The 6,000-nt window shown below is 38.5% G+C and overlaps 1 protein-coding gene across 4 annotated transcripts in view; it reads right to left on the reverse strand.

The window, feature by feature from the left end:
- The window catches only part of SLC16A14 (solute carrier family 16 member 14), an 80,226-nt gene that overhangs the window by 23,408 nt on the left and 50,818 nt on the right, over positions 1 to 6,000 (reverse strand). The gene's annotated exons all lie outside the window — the stretch shown is intronic.

The following is a 6,000-nucleotide window of genomic DNA, read 5'->3' on the forward strand; positions in this document are numbered from 1 at the left end:
CAGACTCCACAAGAAGAGAAAGGACTTGCGGCCCTATAGCACTGCAGAGAATAAATTGCCTTGGTCATAGATATTCCCTATGTGTGTGCCTCACTACCAGTTTACACAATGTTTGTGCTACAGATGATGTATTTTGGGGATTTATAGAGTTCTGGTTTATAGAGAGGGGAGAAATGTTATGTAGCTACTGTTCTAACTATGCCATCTTAATAAATATCTTTGCTTTCACCTAACTAGGTCCACTAGCTAACTATTGAAGGGTAGCTCACTGGTCGGGGCTTATTACCTATAGTTTAAGGGTGTAGACACTCAGCCTACCTTTGAAACTGGGGTATTAGCTAAGCCATAAGTGTAAGTTATGTATATAGATGGATCTAGATAGATAGATAGATTAAGATACAGGTGTACATCCATGTGTGTATGTATGTGTATACATATAGATACATATAGACATACGACTATATGCATACACATAGATACATATATGTATACATGTATATATATATGTGTGTGTGTATCTATATATCTATACACACACATACATACACAAAGGAAGAAATATGTTGGTGTGAATCTGTGATTTGATCAATGTGAGGAACTCCCAGCATGGCAGCTCCTTTCACCCACACAGATCTATCTGCAACTTGGTTATTTATCATCTTGGAGAATTTCTTGGCAGCACTGAAAGGTTATTGCCCAAGATCACACAATATGAGTCAGAGTCAGGACCTCAGCACAGGTTTTCATAACTCTAAGGTGTGCCCTCTATCCACTATTGGCATTATTTTGAATGGTTATTTTGTGATAATAGTATCATAAACATAACACTTTAAAAATTTCTACACAAAAAATACTATGAAATAGCTAAAAAAAAAGAAAGGATGTCTCAGGAGTCTGAACACAAGTGCAGCAGTGATTCTGATGCTCAATGTAGTTAAAATATATATATATTTCTATACCAGGTAGGAAAATGATCAGTGGGTAAAATAATATCTAATCACATTTTATTTCACTACTGAACTGAACAATCATGCCCACATCTGCTCTACTGTCACCTAGCCCTTTCCAAACAGTGCCTGGCACGCAGGGGGCACTTAATAAATGCTTTGATTAACTAATTGATTGATTTTACTCTCACATTAGTGTGATATAGTGATCAATGCTGTCCTGAATTTGAATTTCAACTCTGCCACTAATTACTGGGATATTGGGCAAGTCACTTAATCTTTCTGAGCCTCAGTTTCCTTATCTGTCAAATGAGAATAGTGATTTTTGTTATATACCTTATAGAGATGAATAAAAACACTTTTCAATCCTTAATGTTCTATGCACATTTAAGCAACTATAATAAGAACCATGTGCTCACAGCAGGCCCAGGGGCTTGTGGGGCTCAGAAAAAAAAAGGTCAAGGAGGGGCCATCCTTTCCTCCATACTATTCCTGCCACTGCAGAGGTAGGGGTTCACAAATGTTTCACTGCATATAATGTCAGATTTTTTTTCCTTTTCTTCTTCTTTGAAAAAATTATTTGTTATAAGGGATGGCTCTGGGAAAGACTATAGGGAGAAATGTAGATGATAAAAAAAAACCCAAAAGATAATAATGAAATCCAATTTAAAAAAAAGAAACTTCCCCTAAAAAAAAAAAGTATTTTCGGCACCATTTTTTTTTTTTGTCCACACTTTGGAACACAATCCAAATCAACATCTTTATTTTGTTACTAATTCTTTTTATTTTTGGTACTGGTAATTTGGCTTTCTTCTTTCTTTTTAAAAAAAATCACACTAGCTAATGATTTGTCAAGTCAACAAATCAATAAGCATCTGTTAAGCGCTTGCTATGCGGAAGGAAACATGTACAAGCCAAAAAGAAAGACATTTCTTGCCCTCAAGGAGCTGCCATTGGAACAGAATGTCTAGTTTATTACATTTCCTGCCCCTCCCAAAGAAGTTCCTAATTTTGTTTATTAATTTAATGCCCCCCCCCTTTATTTGCTTTCCATTTTGTTCATCTCTTCATTGACTTTCAGAATGCACTACAGGACATAAATGACTTACTGTTAACCACTAAACAGCGGCTGCATCTTCTTGATTTCTAAGTGTTCTCTTTTCCCACAGACTGGGGCAAATATCTCCATCTGCTTTATGGAAAATGGCTGTATCTCAACTAAGGGGCCCTTAACTAGGATCTGGGGACTCATTTGTTTTAATATTTTGATAACTGTTTCAGTTTGATTGGTTTTCTTTGTCATCTTACATGTTTTACTTTATGCATTTAAAAACATTATTCTAAGAAAGGAACCATATGCTTCACCAAATTGCCAAATGGGTCTATGAGAAGGAAAAAAGGTTAACTTCTGATCTAAAGTTAGTCAACCTAACCCCTTGAGAGTTAAAAAAATAAATAAAATAAATTCAGCCAACCAACGTCTGTTTTGTGTCTCCATAGTGTCAAATAACAGATTTGGCTTTTCCTACTTAATTGACAGAATATAGACATGTCTCATTTGGAGTAATTGGAGATGTAAAGACCTAAAAAAAAAAGGGAATAATTCAGGAAAAAACACTTTCTTTGTGATTTTTCATTCACCATCCCTGAAAAAAAAAACTTAGAAAAAATATTTTGGGCTGACAATAAAAAGAAAAAAAATCCCTTAATCCTTCTAGTTTTTCCCCCAGGGCCTTCAGTAGTAACCCATCTACCATTTTAAAGGTACCTTGAAAATATAAATGAATGTCAAAAGCCTCATTCCTATGAAATGAAGCAATAAAATATTTTCATGCAACCTCTCCGGAGGGCATTTTTAATAGATCCATGTGTTTTGGGGAGCGAGGTACAGTCCTGATTTCCATTAAAATAAACTATGTGGAAATCTCCATGTAATTCATGAATTCTTAATCTTTTTTGTATCATGGCCCCTTGGCAGTCTGGTGGAGTCTACTCCCTTCTCTTGCCCTTGGAGTCTTGCCCTTCTCAGGGCAGGGTTTTCAAATGATAAAATACAAAAGATAACAAAGAAAAGTAATTATATTAAAACAAAGTTGTTAAAAATATTTTGGGGGCAGCTAGGTGGTGTAGAGTATAGACCACTGGAGTCAGGAGGACCTGAGTTCAAATGTGGCCTTAGACACTTACTAGCTGTGTGACCCTGGCTAAGTCACAACCCCAATTGCCTCACCCCACCCCCAATGTAAAAAAAAAAAGTTCACAGACTCCAGGTTAAGAACCCTTGATAAAATGAAAATATGTCTCAGCCTTAGCTGAAGAAGGTCTGAACATCTTTTCAGTTAATAGTTCTACTCTGATGCTTTTCCTCATCTTCTGCAAAGCTATGTTCACGGAACACAAGCTCTGATAAGAGGAAAGGCTTTGAAAATGGGCCCAGTGACAGAATGTCTGTTTATCATTCAAAGATCAGCCTAAGTTTGGAGAGGCTTATCACTAGAAGGCTAGCCACCAAATGCAGGAATTATTTTGGCCAAAACAGCTTATGTGTTGTTGTTATTATTCAGTCGTATCCAACTCTTTGTGACCCCATTTAGGGTTGACAGAGATACTGGAGTGGTTTGCCATTTCCTTTTCCAGCTCATTTTACAGAAGAGGAAACTGAGGCAAACAGGGTTAAGTGACTTGCCCAGGGTCATACACCTAGTACGAGTCTGAGGCTGGATTTGAACTCAAGTCTAACTGTCCACAGCCCCACCTGGCTGCTGTAAAGAGCTCATAAAGAGTGTTTACTGAAGTAAAACTATGATGGGAATGAGTGTCTACAGAGATGGAATCTCAGATGTAGTGTCTCCCCTGAGATGACCTTCTCCCTACTCTGTAAGTGTTTTGCATTTATATAGTCTTTAGATTATGAGCTTCCTGAAGGCAGGGACTGTGGATTTGCCTTTCTTTGTCTCCTTAGTGCAGAATATAGTGAGTTTTCTTTGTTGCATGTTGTAATTGGACTTGACCTGACGTCGTGAGCAGTAGGCCACCTGCCATTTTGAACATCTGAAGCCTTCCTTGGTAAAATGAATATGGGCTCCTTGAGAGGAGGGATGACCTTACTTTTCCATGTATATCCTCAGAGCTTAGAACAGTTCTTTAAATATAGGAAACAGTTCTTCTCCATTTGTTCATTCCATGAGTTTTCATAGCCTGACCTAAACAGTGGGGAAAGGTGACCCACCCAAGGTGACATAGGCAGTAAGTGTCAGACTTGGGCTTCAAGCCCAGGTCCTCTAATAGGAAATTTCATAATCTTCCCACTGTACCATACCTTTTCCAGCAAATTGTTTACCTCAACGGATTAGATCTATGATTTCATTGGAATAGGGAACTCCTAGGTGAGGGAATTATTGGTGCCAATGTGGACTGGCACCTTCTCTGCAACTCGTAATCTTACAGAGTTGTCAAAAGCACTGAGAGGTTGAGTGACTTGTCTAGGGTCACATAGCCATTATGTGTCAGAGGTAGGATTTGAACCCAGGTCTTCCTAGCTTCAAGATTGGCTCTCTTCTTTGGTTTGAAGCTAAAACTTTGTTAACCTGGGTAATTTATATCCAAGTGCAGTTGCCTTTCTGATTATTGTTGGAATTAGGTCTAACTGTAAAGAGAACATAGTGAAATTTTTAGACACAGAGCATTAGATTTTGCTAACTCTGAATGTTAAGTGTTAAATTTTCCTTCTGCTCTCAGTGGCTAACACTGGCTTGTTTTTCTGAAAAGTTCTCTTCAGTTTGATACAGCCAAAGGGGAAAGGATGATGTGACTAATTTCAGTTCCAAAGAAATGTTCACAATCTTTGTAGAATATTTGATATAACATGTGCTTTTTGGAGTTGAACACAAAAACATTCTCATTGAAAGGTTGCAATGGGGAGAGCACAGGACCTGGATTCAGGAAGACCTGTGTTCAAATTTGACTTTAGGTACTTACTAGCTGTGTGACCCTGAACACTTGACTTTTGATTGCCTCAGTTTCCTCTTCTATAAAATGGGAATAATAATAGTATTTACCTCCAAGAGCTGCTATGAGGATCAAATGTAAAGCACAGTGCTTGGCACATAGTAAGCACTATATATATAAATGTTATTGTTCAAGTTGTGTCCCATTCTTTGAGGTTTTCTTGGCAAAGATACTGGAGTGATTTGCTATTTCCTTCTCCAGCTCATTTTACAGATGTGGAAACTGAGGCAAACAGGGTAAAGTAACTTGCCCAGGGTCACACAGCTAGTAAGTGTCTGAGGCTGGATTTGAACTCATGAAGATGAGTCTTCCTGACTCTAGGCCCAGTATTCTATCCATTGAGCCACCTAAATTTAGAGCTAGGAGAGGCTTTAAAAGCCAACTAGTCCAACCTTATTATTTTACAGATGAGGAAGGTGAGGCCCAGAGATGTGGGCATCTTTTACAGGGGGGTTTTGCTCAGGTGTGGGTAAGACCACAAAGATGGCCCCAAAGGCTACTTCCAACTCTGAGATACTACAATTCTGTAACCTTATCCAAGGAGTTGTTATTGGGGAGAAAAGCCACCAAGATACCTCGTGACAACAAAGAGGTACTTTTAGAGATGTAGTTATTTAAATTCTGAGCTCATGTTCAGAGGCCAAATGTGGTCAGAACTAAACATGATACAGGAAGTTGCCTTTTGCCAAAGGAAATTGCGGTGGGGGAGGGGGAGGGCCTTCGCTGCAGAACCATGCAGTACACATGGGTCACCCGGAAACCTCTTTTAACCTCCACACTCCTGAATAAACATTCTACCTCAGGATGGGCTTCTTGAAGTACCTCCCTCTCCACACACACACATACACACACACACACACAGACACACACACACACACACTCACACTCACACATGCGTATTTCTTTGACATCTCACTGAGCTAAACATGACTGCAGGGAGAAAAATTGCTATACTTTGGTTCATGCTACAGAAATCAAATGCAAAACTTTCTTAATATATATGTTTCATTTAAACCAACTAACTGCCCACCCTAGAATGAGCTCC

Source organism: Vombatus ursinus, unplaced genomic scaffold (genome assembly GCF_900497805.2).
Source record: "Vombatus ursinus unplaced genomic scaffold, bare-nosed wombat genome assembly UNPS02014810.1, whole genome shotgun sequence".
Taxonomy (NCBI): Eukaryota; Metazoa; Chordata; class Mammalia; order Diprotodontia; family Vombatidae; genus Vombatus; species Vombatus ursinus.